Source organism: Camelus bactrianus, chromosome 11 (genome assembly GCF_048773025.1).
Source record: "Camelus bactrianus isolate YW-2024 breed Bactrian camel chromosome 11, ASM4877302v1, whole genome shotgun sequence".
Lineage (NCBI taxonomy): Eukaryota > Metazoa > Chordata > Mammalia > Artiodactyla > Camelidae > Camelus > Camelus bactrianus.
The window spans coordinates 2,465,070-2,485,452 of NC_133549.1; the positions used below are offsets into that span (position 1 = coordinate 2,465,070).

At 41.5% G+C, this 20,383-nt stretch overlaps 1 pseudogene; it reads left to right on the forward strand.

Annotated features, from left to right (window-relative positions):
* Positions 1–20,383, forward strand: part of LOC141579009 (trafficking protein particle complex subunit 9 pseudogene) — a 168,473-nt pseudogene that overhangs the window by 15,388 nt on the left and 132,702 nt on the right.

Sequence of the window (20,383 nt, forward strand, 5' to 3'; positions counted from 1 at the left end):
GGTTCCATAGTTCCTATACCCATAATTTAGCATCAGCAAAGTCAGGACCGTTACACAGTCACCCTGAACCAATGTTAAGCCACAGAATTTTTTGGTACTTCATATATATTGGGGCTTAAGTGGACCCAATACTTATACACATGTTTTCTCCAGCAGCCAACTGAGAGATGACACAGAAGATCAGACAGGCGATAAATGTCTCCTTTATTACTGATGAAGCCACGTTCTCCATGAAATTCAGGGCTGTGGGAAAATGCGTGTCATGATACTGTGTCCCAGAATTAGAGACTCATGCAGTCCCAGTTAGCTCTGGGCCACAGCGAGCCTTCCCTTAAGATGATCTGCCCCATCCTGCACAGGGCTGCCCTGCCATGGAGCTGAGCATCCCGGGTGCTTCCCAAGGGTGGCCAACACTGGAGGGAAAGGAAAGGTTTCATATGCCCTGCTTGTCTCTCCGGACTCACACCTCAATCTGTTATTGGGAAGAGTGCTAGCCGTTGGCCAGGGGTCAGGGGTGTGATGGGGGAAGCACTCTCCATGGACCAGAGGAGTGTGGAGGAGGCATCCCTTCTCTCAGTTTAAACAGGTGGTGGGATGCAAGAGAAGGGTGCTCCCCAAGAGTTTATAAGAGGGGAAATAAGGATTTCCTTTGGGACTCAGACTAGCCATGAAACACAGAAGATGATTAGTAGGGAGACTTATAAATCACTTTCTTATTAAATTCACATTTGTTGAGCACCAAAAATGTGCTACATTCTTTTCTGAGCGTTTTACAGAAATGAATCCTTCAATCTTCACAACAAGTGAGTAAGGGAGATTTGATTGTTTATCCCAGGTTTACAATGTGGAAATCGAGGCACGGAGAGAGTAAGTAAGTTGGCCAAGGTCACAGAGCTAGTAAGTGGCAGAGCTGGTATTTAAACCCTGGCTGTCTGGTTTCCAGGCTCCCAGGGATGGGCTATGGGTGTTTAGAGGTATCTGCATCCCTGGATCTCTGTACCTCTGTGCATCACTTAGCCCAGAAAGGACAGGGAAAGGAGAGTTACACAGGTGATCACAGTCGTGTCTCAGCCACTGTCCACGGACAGTGCACCGTGATTGGCGTTAAATGTCTTCTGGGCAGCAGATCTGTTCGTATAACAGAAATTTAGTCCATTGAGTTAATCTAGAAACCCTTCCTGCTCTGCTTCTGTCCATGGTTGCCATGTGACTGCCTGCCCGTGATTGGGCCGTTGAGGAGAATCTGTACTCATAGTTGAACTCTGATATTTCAGTCTGGTTCGTAGTTTCACATCTCCTGTTACATTAATAAATTCAATTTCTGGTTTTCTTGTATCAGTCTCTCATGAGTTTGGTTAATGTGACATCAGTCCATGGGAGCCCAGGGTTGCTGACGGTATATTTTCTGAGCACGTTGTGTCACTTCTACCCGTGCGGACCTGGGTGGAAGATTTCGGCCTTCCGCACTGATTTCCCCAAACAGCAGGGTCCTCTCCCACCCCCGGATGTGAGGCTGGGAGCTCTCAGAGTAGGCCAGTCAGATGCCAATTCCACCAATCAGAAAATGACGAAGTCCTTGGAAGTGGGTTTAATAGAAAAAAAGGGCTTCCAGGTAGTCCGATGGGCTGTTCGAGTCCATTTGGTGAAAAGCTATCCACTGTTTCTGGTTGAGCTGCTTCTTTGCTGTTGAAAAGTCTGGATTACATGGAGGGATTTTAAAAAGCAGAAAGGTGTGATTTCATGTGGTACATCCACACCGGTGAGAAGTGATGGATGACCGCCTGTGTGAGGCATAGACAGAGTCTTACAAACTTCATAAAACAGCTTTAAAAGCTCTGCCATCTGAGTGCACTTCATATGGGGTCCAATTCATGACTGGGCATGCTGAGAGGGCAAATAATTGATAATGGCAGAAAGGACACGGAGGCATCAAAAAGGTCTCAGTCATGTTCCCTGTTTAAAGGATGTGGCACAATGTAATATATATGAGCTGGGTCTTCACTGAACAGTTTTGAGTGTTTTCTGGGACTCCCCAGTGCACCAAGGTTCCGTACAGCTGGGTGTCCCCTCAGTGCAGCTCGGTCAGCGCTCATCCTGGGCTGACGTGGTGTCACGGGGAGCAGGACGGTCAGCGTCCCCGGCTCCTCCGAGCTCCGTTTCTTCATCCACAATGCTGGGTTTCTCTTCGGTGTCTACTTAGTAGGGTTGCTGAGAATCACACGTGATGGTGGTCAGGGGCGATTTGTGGTTGTCTCTGTGATTGTCATATAGTGAATATTTGATAGAAACTCTTGTTTTTTATTAAAATTATGGCTCCTAGATTGCAGTGGTTTTTAGTCTGCATTTACTCTTTTTATAAATTTATTCTTATTTTTAAATAAGCACTTATTTTTATTTATTTTTATGAAGGTACTGGGGACTGAAGCCAGCACATTGTGCATGCTAAGCAGGTGTTCTACAACTGAGTAATACAGACCCTCCTTGTCTGAACTTAAAAATAAATATTTCAATACACAAAATAGCTCTTAAACACCATCATGGGACCTATTTTCCATATAGACAATTGAATACATATGCTATTTCAATAAGAATAAATGTTGTTGGGACATACTTTCTGAATCTGTTTACGTGTTTAAAAACGATCATAGGTAGTGATAAACACAAGTCTTGGATCCACTACTTAGGGTCTGTTTTGCCATCATGGGAAATTATATTCTACAGAGAAGGCTAATTGGGTCTCGTTGATATTTGGATGATTTAGCAGATGATGAAGGCTTTCAAAAGCTGACAGTTTTGTATTTTAAACTAACTACAAAGTTATCTTCTATAAATTGGAAGTCCTCAGCTTGTGAATTGCCCAGTAATTCAGTGTGTACATGTCTGTGTCTCTGTGAATGTGTGTGTGTGTGTGTGTGATTTCAGGAAGGTAGAAATAAGTTCCATATAGCCTTCTGATACCTTTCTCTTCCAGTTCAAGGTGTAGGCATATATTTATACAAATAAATTGATACTCTTTTGTCATTTGGCATATTGGTGGGAATAAAAGGTTCTCATACTTGTTTCAGAAGGGTTGGGGAGAATGAGCTTAGAAAATAGGAGGAGATAGAGGCAGGAAGGTTCTTTACTCTTTGTGCAGGATGAGAAAGAGTAGCTTTTCTTTTTTCTACTAAAGCAAACTGGCACTGAATTGTAACATACTATTATTCAGAATTGCCTTTCTGATCAGATACGAGTGCCTCAGATTTTTCAAGGCAACATGAATGATGAAATGTGTTTTAGCAGTTATCTTTAAATGTAGTTTTATTTTTTAAGTAAAAGGCTATAGCCTGTTCTTTCTTCCAGCGTTACAAGAAGTTCCCATTGATCCAGGTACATGAAAATTGTGCTTAGTTTCTTCGGGATATTGTTTTTTTTTTTTTAAGTGCTTGTTTCATTGTGGTGTGAATGAATGTTTAAAATTTCTGGATTTTGATGTTTAGAACATGCTGATTTATCAGAACTGTTAAAAACCTTATTGTTGTTTGGTCCTCGTTTGGTGGGGCAACCTATTGATTTCTGTTGTCTGTTAAAGAGGGAAATTCTTCCTCTAGCCTGTAGATCATTAAGTGAATGGCTTGCAGTGTGCCTTTAAAATTCTTTGAATGCATTGAGCATGTTTGTCCAGTGAATTTTGAATTGACTCATAGTAATGACTTTGTTTGATTCTGTGGCTTTTGCTCCTCTCCACATGAATTTGAATTCTCTGTTGCATTTTGTATACGTGTTCTTAACAGGGGAAGAAATTTTGCATTTTTTACATAGGTGGGTTTTCCTATCCCCTCTGAATGCCTTCTGTAATTGATACAGCGAAAATCTGTTATTGCAGTGCTTAATTATTTCATAAACTATTTTTTGGCTTAATCAGAAACAATGACAAAGAATGATAATAAAAAACATGAAAACCTTCCTTCCTTTGAAGAATAGAAATGAGGTGGTCAGGCTCACGCGTGCTTTGTACCTGACACCCTTACTTTCATGTCATTGTGTATCATGATTCGGAGATGGAGTTGCTTCAGGTTTGTAGATTTTTGTTTTAAAATTTGTGTTGAATTCATTCTCTAGGCTGATGTTTCCTGTTGCGTTTGTGGAAAGTGTAGATCAAGGGAAACAGATGCTACGTTTTGTATTCAGGAGGCCTGAGTTGCTGAAGAGAATAGAGTAGAGGGTGGGCTGAGGAACAGAGTGACACTCCCTCACCTCCAGGCTGAAATTGATGAACAATGAAATCAATTAGGTGTATCGGTATTTATTTGACCAATAGAAGTCAGAGGGCCCAGACTGTCTAGTTATGCGCAATGGAACGTACTGATTTCACCTGCAGAATTAGGTGCTTTACCAAGTAGAAGCAGCTTAGAGCAATCAGAAAAATCAGTTCTATGATGAGATATAAAAAGAATATAAGATCTATTATTTCTGAAACTTTTCTATGTTAAGTTGTGTAGAGCTAAAATTAAGTTCCAAGCACCAGGAGTTAAGAGTCTGGGTGGTTCTGTGGGATCGTTATTCAGGGATGTGTCTAGACCCTGCTGGAATGGCCGAAGCTGGCAGGGAAAGACCCAGAGCCAGGATTTGTCATCCTAGGGTGTCCTCCATAATGGCTCCATGTGATAGCCCATGATTGGGTTAACAAATTTAACAGACACCAGACGCATGTCAACTTTAAGAAGAAAAAGTGTGCTTAGTAACTGCTTTCAAGCAAGCACCTGTGCATCCTCACTCCTGTCTCCTTGCCATAAAAAGCAGAGACAATGCCTTGCTTGCATATTTGAGGTTTTAGATAGCACTCTGTTCATTGCACAGCAATGACCCAGGCCCTCAGCTATAAATGCTGGGCGTGTGTGCTGTTAGATAGTCTATTATCCCCAAAACATGGACCTGGCTGGACTGGTGGTCTGCTTTGTAATGAATATCTAAAGAATTTATCTTGTTCCCCTCTCCCCATGACTCCCCTAAAGGTAAACTAAGCCTTTTTACTCATTGTGGATTCTACAATCTCTGTCTCATCCTGTCTTTCCCCAAGTTCCTGTTTACTATCACACAACTGTTAAAGACTATTTTCTTTGATTATACACAATAAATATGGGAGCATTTGAGAGGCTCTTGGAGTTGGCTCCCTACTCCCTCTCGCTTTCTTTCCTTTTTCCACAGTCTTGAGTCATTCATTCCATGTCGGTAAGACTTCTGCCAGCCAGAACCCACAGTTCCAGGTGAGAAGGATGCAGACTTTACCTCTCCTACCCGAGGGAGAGAGAGAAGAGAATTGAGATCTGCTCCCCCGTGGTCCCTTCCTGCCCCAGGGCCACTCCAGTTCACCTGCAGCCTTCTGGCCTCTGCTCTCAGGGCCTCTGTCCCAAGACTGACATCAGCCTTTTTTTCCCTTGTCAATATTTCCTGTGCCTTTCAGAAGTTGGTCTCTTCTCTGCAATTCCACCCTGGCAGATGTGATGGTGGTCAGCGTGCTGGTGGGCAGTCATTTGGGGACTCCCAGGAGCCATTCTGATTCTCCTGAGTCTCTCATTCGGGGTTACAAAACTGTCGAGAACCAGAGGAAGCCCATTCACGTGAGGTCAACACAGTATTACATCACTTTCATTTTATTTTTGAATTTTCAGTGGAGAAATTATTTGTAACAAACTGTTCCAGATTTTCGGCCGCCTGCTTTCCTCACCACTATTTCCTTGTTGGCTCTGGTGCTTGTTTAAAGAACCAGGTTTCTTCTCTGGTCATTTCTAGCAGCTGGGCTTGCCGAATCCTTGATCTGCATTTGAAGCAGAATGCTTCTTCGTGATGTCAAACTGATTTTCCTTGTCATGTCTTAATATTTTGTGTACACTCAGCAACTGTTTCAAGTGAAATGCTCTTGTCCAATTTCGGTTAACTCACATTTGCTGAACTCCTGCTTTCATGCTGAGGGCTGTTTCTTCTTCCTGTAATAAAATTTAGCAATTTGCATTTACTATGGGAAGGTACTGGCCCGAGGTGCTTTCGTTCTTAACAGTTTTAATAACAATTCACCCATTAAAATGTACAGTGGTTTTTTCTCTATGCCCAGAATTGTGCATCCCATTCAATCTTAGAACATTTTCATCCGCCCAACAGGAAGCTCCTTACGCATAAGCAGACATCCCCATCTTCCCCATCCTCCCACAGCCCCAGGGAGCCACTTTTCTCTCTCTGTGGGTTTGCCTCTGCTGGAAATTTCATGTAAATCGAGTTACTTCATGTAAGTGGAAGCATCTATTGTGACTGACTTCTTTCACACTGAGTAACGTTTTCAATATTTGTCCACGTTGTGGCCTGGGTCAGTACTCTATGCTTTGCTATTGCTGAATAATATTCCTCTGTATGGCTGGGCCCCTCTGTTTACCCATTCATCACGTGATAGACATTTGTGTTGTTTCTGCTTTTTGGCTGTGATGAGTAATGGCACCGTGAATATTCCTGTAGGAGTTTTTATGTGAACATTTGTTTTCAGTTCTCTTACGTGTGTGCCCAGGAAGCAAAATTGCCTGGTTATTCAGAAACCAAATGTTCAACTCCCTGAGGACCTGCCAGGCGTTTTTCCAAAGTGGCCAGGCTGTGTTACATCCTCACCAGCAACGGCTGCGACCTCTGCATCTTCTGTGTCCTCATTAGTGCTTGTTACTCTTTTTTTGATTATAACCTATTGTAGTGAGTGTGAAGCGGTTTCTCCTAGTGGTTTTGACTTGATTTCCGTTACAGCAAATGATATTGAACATCGTTTCGTTGTGCTTATTGGTCATTTGTATATTTTCCTTGAAAAATATTTTTCAGATCCTCTATTCATTTTTTAATTGAGTTGCTTTTTATTGTTGAGTTGTAGGAGGTTCTTTTTGTTTTTGTTTTTGTTTTTTCTTTTTTTTTTTTTGGTAGATACAAATTCCTTATCAGATAAATGATTTGAAAAAATTTTCTGCTGTGTGTCGTTTTTTCACTTTCTGGATGGTGTCCTTTGAAGCAAAGTTTTAAAATTTGATGAACTCCAATTTATCTCTGTTTTCTTTTTCCTTGTGCTTTTGGGGTAATATTTAATATCTGAGGTATTTTATTTAAACTTTTATATATAAAATAACTTAATTATTAGGACCGTTCTAGGAGACGGGTGCTGTTGTTGTCCCCAGTCTATGGATAGGAGACTGGGATGCAGAAAATTTCACTGACTTATCAGTGTCAAAGCTACCCAGTGCTGTGGGAGTTCAGACCCTCATGTTTGTCCCCAGCATCTGTGCTCTTCACCACCATGCTCCACTCCTTCCTGGAATCGTTAATGAAAAAGTCTTTACTTTTTTGATTTCTTGTTAGTTTTTGTTTTTCTCATTGGGGCCTCATCTCCTCATTTTCCTTAAAGAGATCAGTGTAGGTTTATTTTAGGTCTCATGTAGGCAGAAGCATTGCTATCAGTTAACTTCTTTATTACTCACTCCCCAGTGATGGCTGTTGCTAATTGACCTAAGGAAGTCTTGCTTTAGTCTTTCCTTCTCATGACACTAACAACAGAGTCATGACTTACAGAATGCTTAAAGAAGAAAGTACTTGATTGATTTTATTTTGCTACCCAATCAAACCAATCAAATAAAAACCCCAGAGTTGACACAGACGGTAAGCCCTCCAGAATAGGGTCACTCTCTTCCTTGTGTTTCATTTGTTTGGTCACAGTGTCTGGAGAGTGCCTTGCTGTCCAGCAGTTTTGTTAGGATACAGTGCTCGTGAATCATTGTAAGGACAGAATTTTGACAACAGACTGTGCTGTTCATTTCACGAGGGAAAAGTTAATACAGAAATACTGCTCAGATCTATTTTAAAATTAAGCTTGGAATTTTGAGAAGAGTTCAAGAAACCATACAAAGATCTTTTTCACTAATTTTAGATCTATCTTAGACACATTATGGTTACATAGCAGAGTACCTTATCAAGTAGATTTGACAAGAGGTGTGTATTATTGATTTTTTGTTTTAGTTGAAATATTCTACCTGGGATAAAATATTCAGTGGCTATAAATGAACAAATATGTTTGTATTTCTATGCAACATGGGAGCAGACTTCATATGTTTCTATATAATATATATGACTGTGTGTTTTAATCTGTCTGTCAGTGTTTCTATAGTTTTTCAGCAATGTTGTAACTTTAGAATTCTTCTAAGAAAATCACGCCAGATTCTAGTGCAGTTTGTACTGTGTATCCTGTCTTATGCATGGGATTCCACTGTCCCCACAGGGAGGAATTTCCTCTTCTATTGAGTTAGTATCAGAGTTAAAGGAACTGTGATTTCTAGGCCTTTGCTCTCCATGTGTTTGCAGTTGGCTGTCAATCACGATTTTCCCTTTCTTGAGTTTTCATTGTTCAATTAGAATTTTTGAAAATAACTATTAATATGTTGCATCGGTCTCCCTAGAAACTTGATGTGTTTGTGCTTTTCAGTTTTCAATTTATGAAAAATGTAAATACACACTTGTTTTTAAGTAGTCCTTTTTCACTAGATATTTGGTTACCTCTTTATAGTTAAAATATTTTTTTCCCAATGAATGAATCGGTGTGCATGTTTTAAAAGATACCTTACTTTTTATTTTTCTTATTGTAACAGTTATATTCATTGTAGAGAATTTTGAAAATACGGATAAACACAGTAGTAACTTCACAATGGCCTCTAATCTCACCTAGACATACAGTTGTAAGGTTTGAAATTGAGAATTACAAGTCCTCTCACATTGTTCTTCTTTTTCAAGTACGTTCTGGTTACTGAGACCCTCGAATTCCCATATGAATTGTAGCAGCAGCTAGTCAGTTTGTGCAGAGGAGCCCGCAGGGATTGTGATCGAGACCACGTTGAATATACGGATCGTTCTGGGGAGCACTGCCATTCCAAGAGCGCTGTCTTCTGATCCAGCAATGTGCGTGGTTTGTCTGTCCTGGTCTTTAGGTTTTGTTTAATTTTTTTTTAACAATGCTTTGAGTTTACAGAGTTATTTTACTTTTTTTTTTTTTTGCCTTTATACTGAGGACAAGTGTGCCAGGTATTGGGATCAGAAGTGTATTTGAGCCCCGCCACTTGCTGCCACCATGGTCACTGCGCTCTTGTTTCACACGCTCTAAAATCTTGCACAGAATAGGACCTCAGTAACTCTCTCTCTCGAATGATTATATGCTTGTTGGATGATGCTTGAGAGTCCGTGTGATGATTTTTTTTCCCAGCCTTTCCCCACTTCTTTACTATGCCCTTTCTCTTCCTTTCCTCCAGCCTGGGTTTCAGTTTACATGTGGCATTGATTTTTCTTGTCTATAGACACTTCCATTCACTGGTTCATGATAATTTTACATGTGGGCTGTGGAAACTTGCTAGATGTCAAGAAAGAGCCAATCCATTGCATGTTAGTATTTTTAGTGTGTGGTATACTTTTATCGATTGAAATTAAATCAGGCTGACCCCCTGAGCTCTTTTCACCTTCCTATACATGATACTGCTCTGGTTGCTGCATGTGCCCTTCCCCCAGACTTGGTTTTGGAGTTGAGTAAGTCACCATCACTGGAGAACTCACTTTAAAAGATGAAGAGGACATTTGATCCTTCTCCCTGGTTGGGGACTTGGATGAGATGAGGTAACAGATAAAGAATGGAGCCCAAGCTCATTGTGACCACTGCTCTTTCCATTCCTTTCTCCAGGGGAAAAGATTACAATTCAAAAATATAAAGATTGTGAGCTAATGAGATAGACAAGACAACCGATCATTTATTAAATGTCCTTTCATGCCAGAAACAAATGTATTATACACAAAATAAGCACACAAATCACGATAGAACCGTGATTACAAACGTGGGTCCGAGTTCGAGTCCTGCTCTGGAATGACCAGTCCTGTGAGATGGAGAACTGGTAGGCCGGCTTAGCGTCTCTCGGACTAGTTTTCTGTCCTGCAGAGACGGGGCTCGATAGGCGTCCTCCCCGTAGAGGTGCTGGGGGGTGTAAGTGACACACGTGGGCAGCCCTAGCACAGCTGCTCGTTCCTCGTAAGTGCAGGAGAGCATAGCCTTTGCGGTGACGGCTTTAAGACCGCACCATGAAGACCCTCAGTGCTCCTAAGGGATGCCTTGTGGTTTGGAGATGGGATTCTCATTTCTGTAAATACCCAAGGATTGTGTAATTGGGCCCTGCTGATTTGAATCTATTCTTTAGAAAGTACATATTGTAGATATATTTTTCAAGCATGCATGCTTTATTCTTTTATTATTTCTAGTTCTACCCTCTCTCGGTGGGACTATTCATGGAATCCAGGAAACAGCCCTAAGCCACCTGCCTCCTCACATGTCTCCTTGGCGGTTTTCTTCCCTGACTAGAAGAGGGTTCTGCATAGGGAATTTTCTTTATTCCCCTTTTCTTGGAGTCTCTCTGTCTGTCTGCCCAACTCTCACCTGTCCAACTGTCCATTTCTCTACCCACTCATTCTTCTGACTTGTTCCAAAAAGCATTTCATGCAGCTTACAGAAGAACAGATACCAAATAAACAGGTGAGAAAATGGGGCCAAGTTCAGACAGTGAGGCTAGGAGGCGAGCCTGTGTGGGGGTGGCAGGCATGAGAGACACGCGTCTGCCCTGTGACTTATAAGATCGACAGCAAGAGTGTGCCTGAGGCTCCCAGCAGACACAGGGAAACAGGGTTTGTGGGAGATGCTCGCTGGCTGTGAAATAAATAAGTGGCTGAGGAGAAGCCCAGCCTTTCCAGCTACTAAGGCTTAGGAGAATATTTTGAGTGTCTTCAACATCAGAGTATTTCATCTTTTCTTTTGTCAGAGTTCTACATATAGTTGGTTACATTCTGTACCTGGAAATTTCTACAAAATTTCTTCCCACGTGAGTCCCATGACTCGGGAATGGGGTGGTTCTGCTCATTGACTGGGGTTGGCCAGAAACCGAAAATGACAGCTTCAAAGAAGCCTGGGATTTGTCAGTTATGTTTTGTCAGTACTGTAGAGTTCAAAAAATGCTTTCACAGTATCTCTCCATCTGAGGCGGCAGCGTGCTCTCTTACCAGCATCAGGAGCTCAGGGCCACGGGATGGTGGGGGCTGACTGCATTGCCGTCAAGACGGCTGAGCTAGTCACTGCAGGTGTGGTTCTTTTACGTAAGGCCTTTCATGTTCTTTACTTGAATGTTTCAACAGGGAGTTAATTAACTGAGTCAATTAACATTTAATAAATATGATGTTTTGTTGAAAAGACAGTTATAGACAGAATATAAGCTCTGAAGCCTTTAAAAACGGTTTCATTACTGAAATTTCAGTAGGGGAGATACACAGTTTATCTTATTTATGCCTCTCTTTTAAAGTAACAAAGAAACAAGACAGAAAAGGCAGAGGATGGTTTCTGTTCTTCCTTTCTGCTTGCAGGTGCCCTCACCTCCAGTAGCATCCATCCAGACACCGGAATTGACACTGGCCGTGCTCAGAACTGCCTCAGCCCTGAAGACACAACTGACAAATAGAAGGGGGCCACGCCCTGTTACAGCAGGTGCTCTCACTTTGTGGATCCTTATGTAACTGAGCGGTGTTAATCAGGATTGCCCGTTTTACATTGTGTGGCGCTGCTGCGGTGTCTCCTAGTTACTTGTCTCTGTAAGTATTCATGTATTATTCCCCACTGCGTGGTACTACACGTCTCAAAATGCTATTTTCAGATGAAAACTAATGTGCATTTAATATAATATGTCTGGAAAAAGGGGCAAAAGATTCTATCCTGGTCCCGCTACTCAGAGATAATAATTAACAATTTAACATTCATTTTCTGTTCTTTTCGTCAGTGTGTATCATCTCTGTCATAAAAACCAGTGAGCACTCCGTCCCTGTTTACTGTTCGGAGACCTCCATTTTCCATTCGGCTTATTACATGTTTTTCTACAATATTCTATCTCCCCTGGCATGATTTTTAAAGACCAGTGTAGCATTCTGTCTTATGGAGGCATCGTCCATTTTACTTCGGACTTAAATAAACTTTTAAATTCCAAGTATACTTAACTGAAATACTGAAAAGAGAACTGTGGTGGTACAGGAAGGCCCCTAACTCCCTTCCCATTATTTCCTGAGAGTAAAAGCTGTTGAAAATTTGGTATATATATTTCATGACCTTTAGGCCTATGAGATACATATATATACACATATGAGAAATCAATGTATAGGTGTGTGTATATATGCTTTATTTAAAAATGAGACCATACTATATGTTTTTTCTGCAGCTCGCTTTATTCACTCAGGGGTATATCATGGACGTCCTCCCGCTCCAGACTCACCCGGTCCTTTCAGATAGATTGGAGGGGTCTCCTGATGTGCGGGTGTCGTCTCTTGTCCACGGACACATTTGGTGGGAGAGTGCTGTGGACAAGGCCCTGGACCAAGGCGAAACGCCAGCTCCCTCAGTGCCCGCAGCTCGCCTTGATTTACCGCATCATTGTCTTGATGGTGGACAGTTAAGTTTTCTCCATTTTCCACTGTCAGAAAGAATGTTTGAGTTGCATCCTTCTTGTACAGACCATCCTGTGATCTTGTATGTGTATTCCATTAGTTAAGGCTTCTGGAAATTTAGTCCCTAGATGTGACATTTACATTCATCACAGACTCCTTTCAAGTGACTAGAAATTCCTTCTCCATTGGGGAATGAAAAAATGCACAATTACTTATATAACCAATTCTCTACTGCTGGATATGATTTCACTTCAGTTTTTCTTCCCACCTTTGTAAACAGTGCTGTGTAAATGCCCTGATGGGTACATCTTTTTGGACTGATTTTTTTTTCCTAAAGGAAACGATTCCTAGAAGTGGAGTTGAGTCAGTGTGTATGTACGTTTTTCAGAGCTTACAAATCCATTGATATGTCATCCTCTGAAAAAGTCGCTCATGATTTGTTCTCCCACAGATGGACACTAGCTAGAATATCTTAAAAATATTTGCCAATATGATAAGCAAAAGTGCTTTTTCATTGTTTTTGTTTGCATTTGATGACCAGTGAAGTTTTGAGCATTTTTCACTCATTAGCCAATTGACTTTTTTAAAATGAATGATTCCTTTTGTCCTTTGCCCACATTTAAGTGAGGGAGCTTCTTGTTGCTTTGTGACAGCTTTTTGTATGTTATGAAAATTAACTTCGTGAATTCATCAACATGTATCACAGAGCTTTTTCTTGTCATTTCTTTCCTTTCATTTTGTTCAGGAAGTTTTCTGATTTTTGTTGTGGCTCAAACTATTCTTAGGATAGTAAATGTCTTCCTTATGGGTTTTATCTTTGACATTATTCTTAGAAATACTCTCTTATAATGGAATAAATCTCTTCTGTAGGTTTTTTTAATCTCTAAGATGGAGATTATAATAGTACATGTTATAGTGAGGAGAAGTTGAGTTAATAAGAGCAAAGAGTTGTATTTGCTGTTACTAGTACTTTTTAATATTTACATCACTATCTGCAATTTATCTTGTGGTCATTATGACAGGAATGGAATTTATTCTTTCCAGGTGATTCTCTGTCCCAGGACAATTATTGAATTCATAATTTTCTCTTTGATTTGAAATCCCACCTGTACGAAATACTTACATACACTAGAGTCTCTTTTTGAGCTCATGGTTCCCTTCTGTCAATCTCCTTTCCTTACTCCAGCACCATATCTTACATATTGTAAAAATTTATTTAATAACTGGCAGTCTGATTTTTTTTTGATTCTTTTCTTCCATCCCAAATTTTCTTGTCAAGTATTATGACTTTATTTTTCCTGAAGAATTCCAAAATATTTTGTTCAAGTTAAAAAAATCAGATTGGAATTTTCATGGGATTTTTTAGTAAGTTTTGAATTATTCTTAGGAGAACTTACATCTTTACAAAACTGCTTTTCTCCATGCAATATGTTTATGTCTCTACATTCATACCTCTTACTTTAACCCTCAATACAGTCCTGAAGTTTCTCCATTTAGAATATGGGCATTATTTTTGAATTTATTCCAGATTATTGTTTGTGTTTTTGTTAATTTTGTAAGTGAGAATTTTTTGCTATTATATTTTTAAATGCTTAAAACTGACATTTAGAAAGGAAGATTCGGTTTGTCAATACTCACTTTGTAACTTGTCATTTAAAATTGTAAGTATTAAGTACTTGTTCCAGAATCCTCTTTTCTGTTTTTTAAAATTTTTTCCAAGATTCTCAAAATGTTCATAGCTAAGTAGTATAGGTGGGGACACAGATGGAGAGAGGTAGTGTGGCTCACGTACAAACTGTGAGCACTTTCATGGCTGCCTTTAGGCTGGAGAAGCCGCAGAAGAGCCCAGGTTAGACCAAGGGTGGCTTTGTATGCACTTGAAAGCCAGCTTTCCTGCCTGTATGGTGAAGCCTGGTGGGCATGGCAGGTAGATGACCAAGGTCTGATCAAGGTCTGATCAAGGTCATTGGCTGCACAGAGCGCTGTGTCTGTGAGAACTGGAGACCATTACCATGGGAAATGCTTGGCGCCAGGAACACTGCAGGGGAGCTGGGGAGCCTGTGTGTTAAGGATTTTCCAGCCCTGGGAGTGGGAAGATGAGACTCTACATTCAGATCTGAGTTTGAATTCATCCTCTCTTGTTTACTGGTCCTCTGACTTTTGTCAAGTTATCTACCCGCTTTGAACTCCTGTTTTCTTGTCTCTCAAAACAGGAGAATTACAGCCTGCTGCTAGAGTGTTTGATCAGGGTAAATGATTTGTGTCTATAAGATGCCACGTACAGTCACAATCTCAGTGAGAAATGGGCTGTCGCCTCTTCTTCTGCAACTCAGTGCTCGATAAGACATCGGGGGAAAGCCAGTCCCTAATTTGTATGTGATGCAATGGGGAACAAAATTAACGTCTTGCCTTTCCCTAGCAGTATTCTTACTTCTTTGCTTCATTTACCTCTTTCCTCCTTTACTCTCCCCTTTCACCTCCTCCACCAAAAGAGACTGAGTCTGTCTCAGAACACTACATTCAAATTACTTTAAATGTTGGCTCATCCCCATGAAATTACAGTGAAATTAAAAATAATCTGTACACGTCCCAGACATGATTATATTTGATTTACACACACACACACACACACACACACACACACACACACACACACACACACACAATCAGGCTACCTCCCATTTGCTGAGGGAGAAGGACCACTTTTTCTGAGTTTTCATTCACTGAGCGTGAGAGCAAAGTCTCTTAAGCAGAAATTCGCCTGGCTTCTTGCATGGTTTTTTAAATTGGATTTCTGCTTTGTGTCCACAGAAATAGTCTCCTATTAGAAGAGGGGAAGTGGAGACATAGATATTCTGCTGAGATATTGGTGTCATCATATTTGAGTTGGAAAGGACTTACGACAGCATAGAGTCGTACCTTTTTATGGGTGAGAATCCATGATAGTGTAACTTGGACAAGAACCCGGGTCTTCTGTCTTCATGTCCACGCGGATGAAGAGGCAACTGGGTGGGGGATGGCAGGGATCCTTGCTTGAGTTCCGGGGTCTTGCTAGTTTCCATTGTTCAGCTGCCTTTAGTTTATGTCCATGTGGCCTCTCATGGGAAGGTCACTCTATCCTGATAGATTGAGTTTCTAATCAGTAAAAAGGTCTGGACCCACTCATGTTTCCCAGAGATTTTCTGCTGACCTGCTGACACTTTATATACATGAGACCTAAGAAACTGCTGGATATAAAATCCTTATTGTTATCATTTGCCCTCGAGTTCCACAGGAATGGGGTGCTGTCTCAGGCTGTCTAAGGCCAGCTCTGAACAAAGATAGGGTGATAGGCTGTGCAGCTGGACACTCCCCAGTCGAATGGGATTTCCAACTTAGTTTTTAGAATCAGGCAGATTAGTTCAAATCTTACCTTTACCAGTTATTAGCTTTGTGACCTTGAGGAAGAAACTTTACTTTTTTGGGGACAAATTTTCTTTATCTGTAAATAAGTTCAGTATTTATTTTAGGGTTTTTGTTTTAGAATTGAATGAGCTAATTCCCTCATTTATTCCTAAAATACTGATCACATGGTTCTATGCTGGTGACTTAGTGGTTGATTACTAAGGGACTCAGTAGTGAGAATGTGGGTGAGGCTCCCTGGATAATAGAGCTTATATTCCATGTTATGCTTGTAAAAGACTGGATTGCAGTGGAATTTTAGTAAATGTCCATTCCTTTCCTAATCGCCATTGATTGTGTATATATCTGTATACTAATATATGAACAATTTTTTATTGCAATTTAAGTCTTTTTGTAGTATTTAAAGTATGCAACTATAACAAAAAGGCGTGAAATAAAATGATTTGACTTTTATTTTCTTTTCAATAAGCAAAACAAAATAAAATAGAAAAGAAAAGAAAAAGTTTTGAAGGAGTAGAAATAATTTTATTTCTGTGGAATCGACTCCCTATGTTAGGTTTTTCGGTTGTGTTCTTAAACAGCATATAAAATTGACAGGTTTTGACTTCAGTGTTGATAGCTAGGTGAGTATAGTTTCTTTTTGTGGTTGTCTTTGATGAATTATTTGCACTAGATCATAAATAATGTGCATGTTACATATTGGAAACGAGGAAACAGTGGAGACATACTACCTCCAATGCAGTCATTTTGTTACCGAGTCCAAACTCATTCTGCTCACCAAATGACAGGCCAATAAACTGGGAGATGAGGTGTTGGAGCAAGGAATAGTGACTTTATTTGCAAAGCTGGCAGACCCAGAAAATGGCAGACTGATGTCCTGGAGAACCATCTTCCCCAAGTCAGAATTGAGTCTCCTTTTATACTAAAAAGGAGCGGGACTGCAGTTGGTTGTTGGAAACTTCTTGTTGTATGAATTGCTTGTCCTTTGAATCCGCTGTTCTTGCAGCTGTCCATGTGGATCAAATCATGTTGCCCCTGTAAAACCTCCAAAAATAAAACAAAGTTATTCTCTATTTTGCAACTTGCCATCTCTACATAAGTGCAGATTAGTTAGCATCCTTCAAGATCACGGCCAGGAGAAGAGGCTGTCCTGGATATTTCAGTCTAAAGGCAACTTTCTTTTACAAATGGTGCCGAGATAGCAAGTCTGAGACTAGAAAAGAGGGCACAGGGTTAAAGCCAAAGGGACAGACCTAACATGGGGTCAAAATTGTTCTTTTCTATTACAATTACAATTCCCTTTTCTGCTTTATAGATAATTTTAGTAAGAAACATGAGCAATTTTGTATTTTTGCTTCTTAATAACCGATAAGTGGGCCAACTATATTTTTGTGAGCAGGGATGCTGTGCGGGCATAGGGATCACAGCAAACTCTTGTTGGGGGTGGCCGACCCTGGAACATGTCTGATGCCCCGTGAGTGTTGGTGAGGGTCCCCCTAGCCAGCGGCTCTCTTCAGGAGCCAGCATATGGGCATTGATATCTGGAGACCTCATTTTCGGCTGCAGGAAATTTTTTAGATACTGCGATTGAAAAATCACTCCAGCTGGGGATAATTAGGGAAAAAAGGAAAAGGAAAAGGGTTTGGAGTAGAGTAGAAGAGAAGGACATCAGATCACGGAGACTGAGTGCTTGGCAGCGGGGCTTCGGGGGAGAGGGGAGCAGACGTGGGGAGGGGCCTGGCCCCGGAACCAGCTCCTGCACCTGTCCCCGTGCCCAAGCCACATAGCTTTTAATTGGGCCACCTCTCTGGGCTGGATGTCACCCTGGGCAGAACCTTGAGAATCGAAGGTAAGGGGTGGGCAGCACTCACCTAGGGGGTCACTATGGACTTCGGTCAAGTCCACAGTGCCTTTTCTGGTCATGGGTCTTCACTTGTCCTTTATCTCAGGATCTGAGGAGGAGGAGAAAGGAACTCAGGTAGAGATCCAGGAAGATATCCGACTGTGGACTGTGTTAAGAGAGGACAGACACAGTGACACGGGGAGCGAGGACACTTGCAGCAAATTAAAATGACTTCACAACTATGGCTTCAGAGTTGCAGGTGTGAGAGAGCCTAAGCCTGTCTCAGAGTGCAGGGGACAAGTGGAAAGGAATGGCAAAATTTCCACTGAAAATTGAAATTTTGTTAAATAGCCTGCTACTGTTGCTTGTATCACTTGAATGAATGCAGGCATATTTCTGTGGGCATTTATAGGTTCACTCAACCCCACCAGCCCCTCTTGCCCCCATTGGGGATGGGATTTCTCAAGCACAGTGCCCCTCCTGCTTGGGTGGGCCACGCTGCGTGTCCTCGCCTGGGGCCGGGCTGCTGCAGGGCACTGAGTCCCCGAGGCGTGGCTTGGGAGACACGACAGGAACACCTCTGCTCTCGAATGAGGGCCTCCTTTTCCCCCTGCAGTGTAAGAATGCCGGTGACTGAGTTAGAAGCATGCTCCCAAGCTGTCCGTGTCCTTGCCATTCAGAAGCGGACAATGGAAGCTTCCAAATTTCTCCAGAATGCGTTCTACATTCACCTTCGGCAGGTGAGTGTATGTCTTTACACAAGTGGAGGAATTACTGCCGTTTTCCTGGAACTTACTCACCACTAGTCCATCTGATTTTTCTGTGCTAGGATTCAGTATGGCCTGCTAAAATATCTGGAGTCAGATCTTGAAACACTGATGAAGAGGATCATTTATTTTATTTCTATATATGATAGCCTTTTACTTTCAAAATTCAGAATTTTTAGTTCTTTCAGGAATTTTGGGGGGGTTGGCGAAACAACTTTGCTCTTACCATCTTTGAGACCTGTTGCTTTGTGCCTCTCACCTGTCCAACTGTCCATTTCTCTACCCACTCATTCTTCTGACTTGTTCCAAAAAGCATTTCATGCAGCTTACAGAAGAACAGATACCAAATAAACAGGTGAGAAAATGGGGCCAAGTTCAGACAGTGAGGCTAGGAGGCGAGCCTGTGTGGGGGTGGCAGGCATGAGAGACACGCGTCTGCCCTGTGACTTATAAGATCGACAGCAAGAGTGTGCCTGAGGCTCCCAGCAGACACAGGGAAACAGGGTTTGTGGGAGATGCTCGCTGGCTGTGAAATAAATAAGTGGCTGAGGAGAAGCCCAGCCTTTCCAGCTACTAAGGCTTAGGAGAATATTTTGAGTGTCTTCAACATCAGAGTATTTCATCTTTTCTTTTGTCAGAGTTCTACATATAGTTGGTTACATTCTGTACCTGGAAATTTCTACAAAATTTCTTCCCACGTGAGTCCCATGACTCGGGAATGGGGTGGTTCTGCTCATTGACTGGGGTTGGCCAGAAACCGAAAATGACAGCTTCAAAGAAGCCTGGGATTTGTCAGTTATGTTTTGTCAGTACTGTAGAGTTCAAAAAATGCTTTCACAGTATCTCTCCATCTGAGGCGGCAGCGTGCTCTCTTACCAGCATCAGGAGCTCAGGGCCACGGGATGGTGGGGGCTGACTGCATTGCCGTCAAGACGGCTGAGCTAGTCACTGCAGGTGTGGTTCTTTTACGTAAGGCCTTTCATGTTCTTTACTTGAATGTTTCAACAGGGAGTTAATTAACTGAGTCAATTAACATTTAATAAATATGATGTTTTGTTGAAAAGACAGTTATAGACAGAATATAAGCTCTGAAGCCTTTAAAAACGGTTTCATTACTGAAATTTCAGTAGGGGAGATACACAGTTTATCTTATTTATGCCTCTCTTTTAAAGTAACAAAGAAACAAGACAGAAAAGGCAGAGGATGGTTTCTGTTCTTCCTTTCTGCTTGCAGGTGCCCTCACCTCCAGTAGCATCCATCCAGACACCGGAATTGACACTGGCCGTGCTCAGAACTGCCTCAGCCCTGAAGACACAACTGACAAATAGAAGGGGGCCACGCCCTGTTACAGCAGGTGCTCTCACTTTGTGGATCCTTATGTAACTGAGCGGTGTTAATCAGGATTGCCCGTTTTACATTGTGTGGCGCTGCTGCGGTGTCTCCTAGTTACTTGTCTCTGTAAGTATTCATGTATTATTCCCCACTGCGTGGTACTACACGTCTCAAAATGCTATTTTCAGATGAAAACTAATGTGCATTTAATATAATATGTCTGGAAAAAGGGGCAAAAGATTCTATCCTGGTCCCGCTACTCAGAGATAATAATTAACAATTTAACATTCATTTTCTGTTCTTTTCGTCAGTGTGTATCATCTCTGTCATAAAAACCAGTGAGCACTCCGTCCCTGTTTACTGTTCGGAGACCTCCATTTTCCATTCGGCTTATTACATGTTTTTCTACAATATTCTATCTCCCCTGGCATGATTTTTAAAGACCAGTGTAGCATTCTGTCTTATGGAGGCATCGTCCATTTTACTTCGGACTTAAATAAACTTTTAAATTCCAAGTATACTTAACTGAAATACT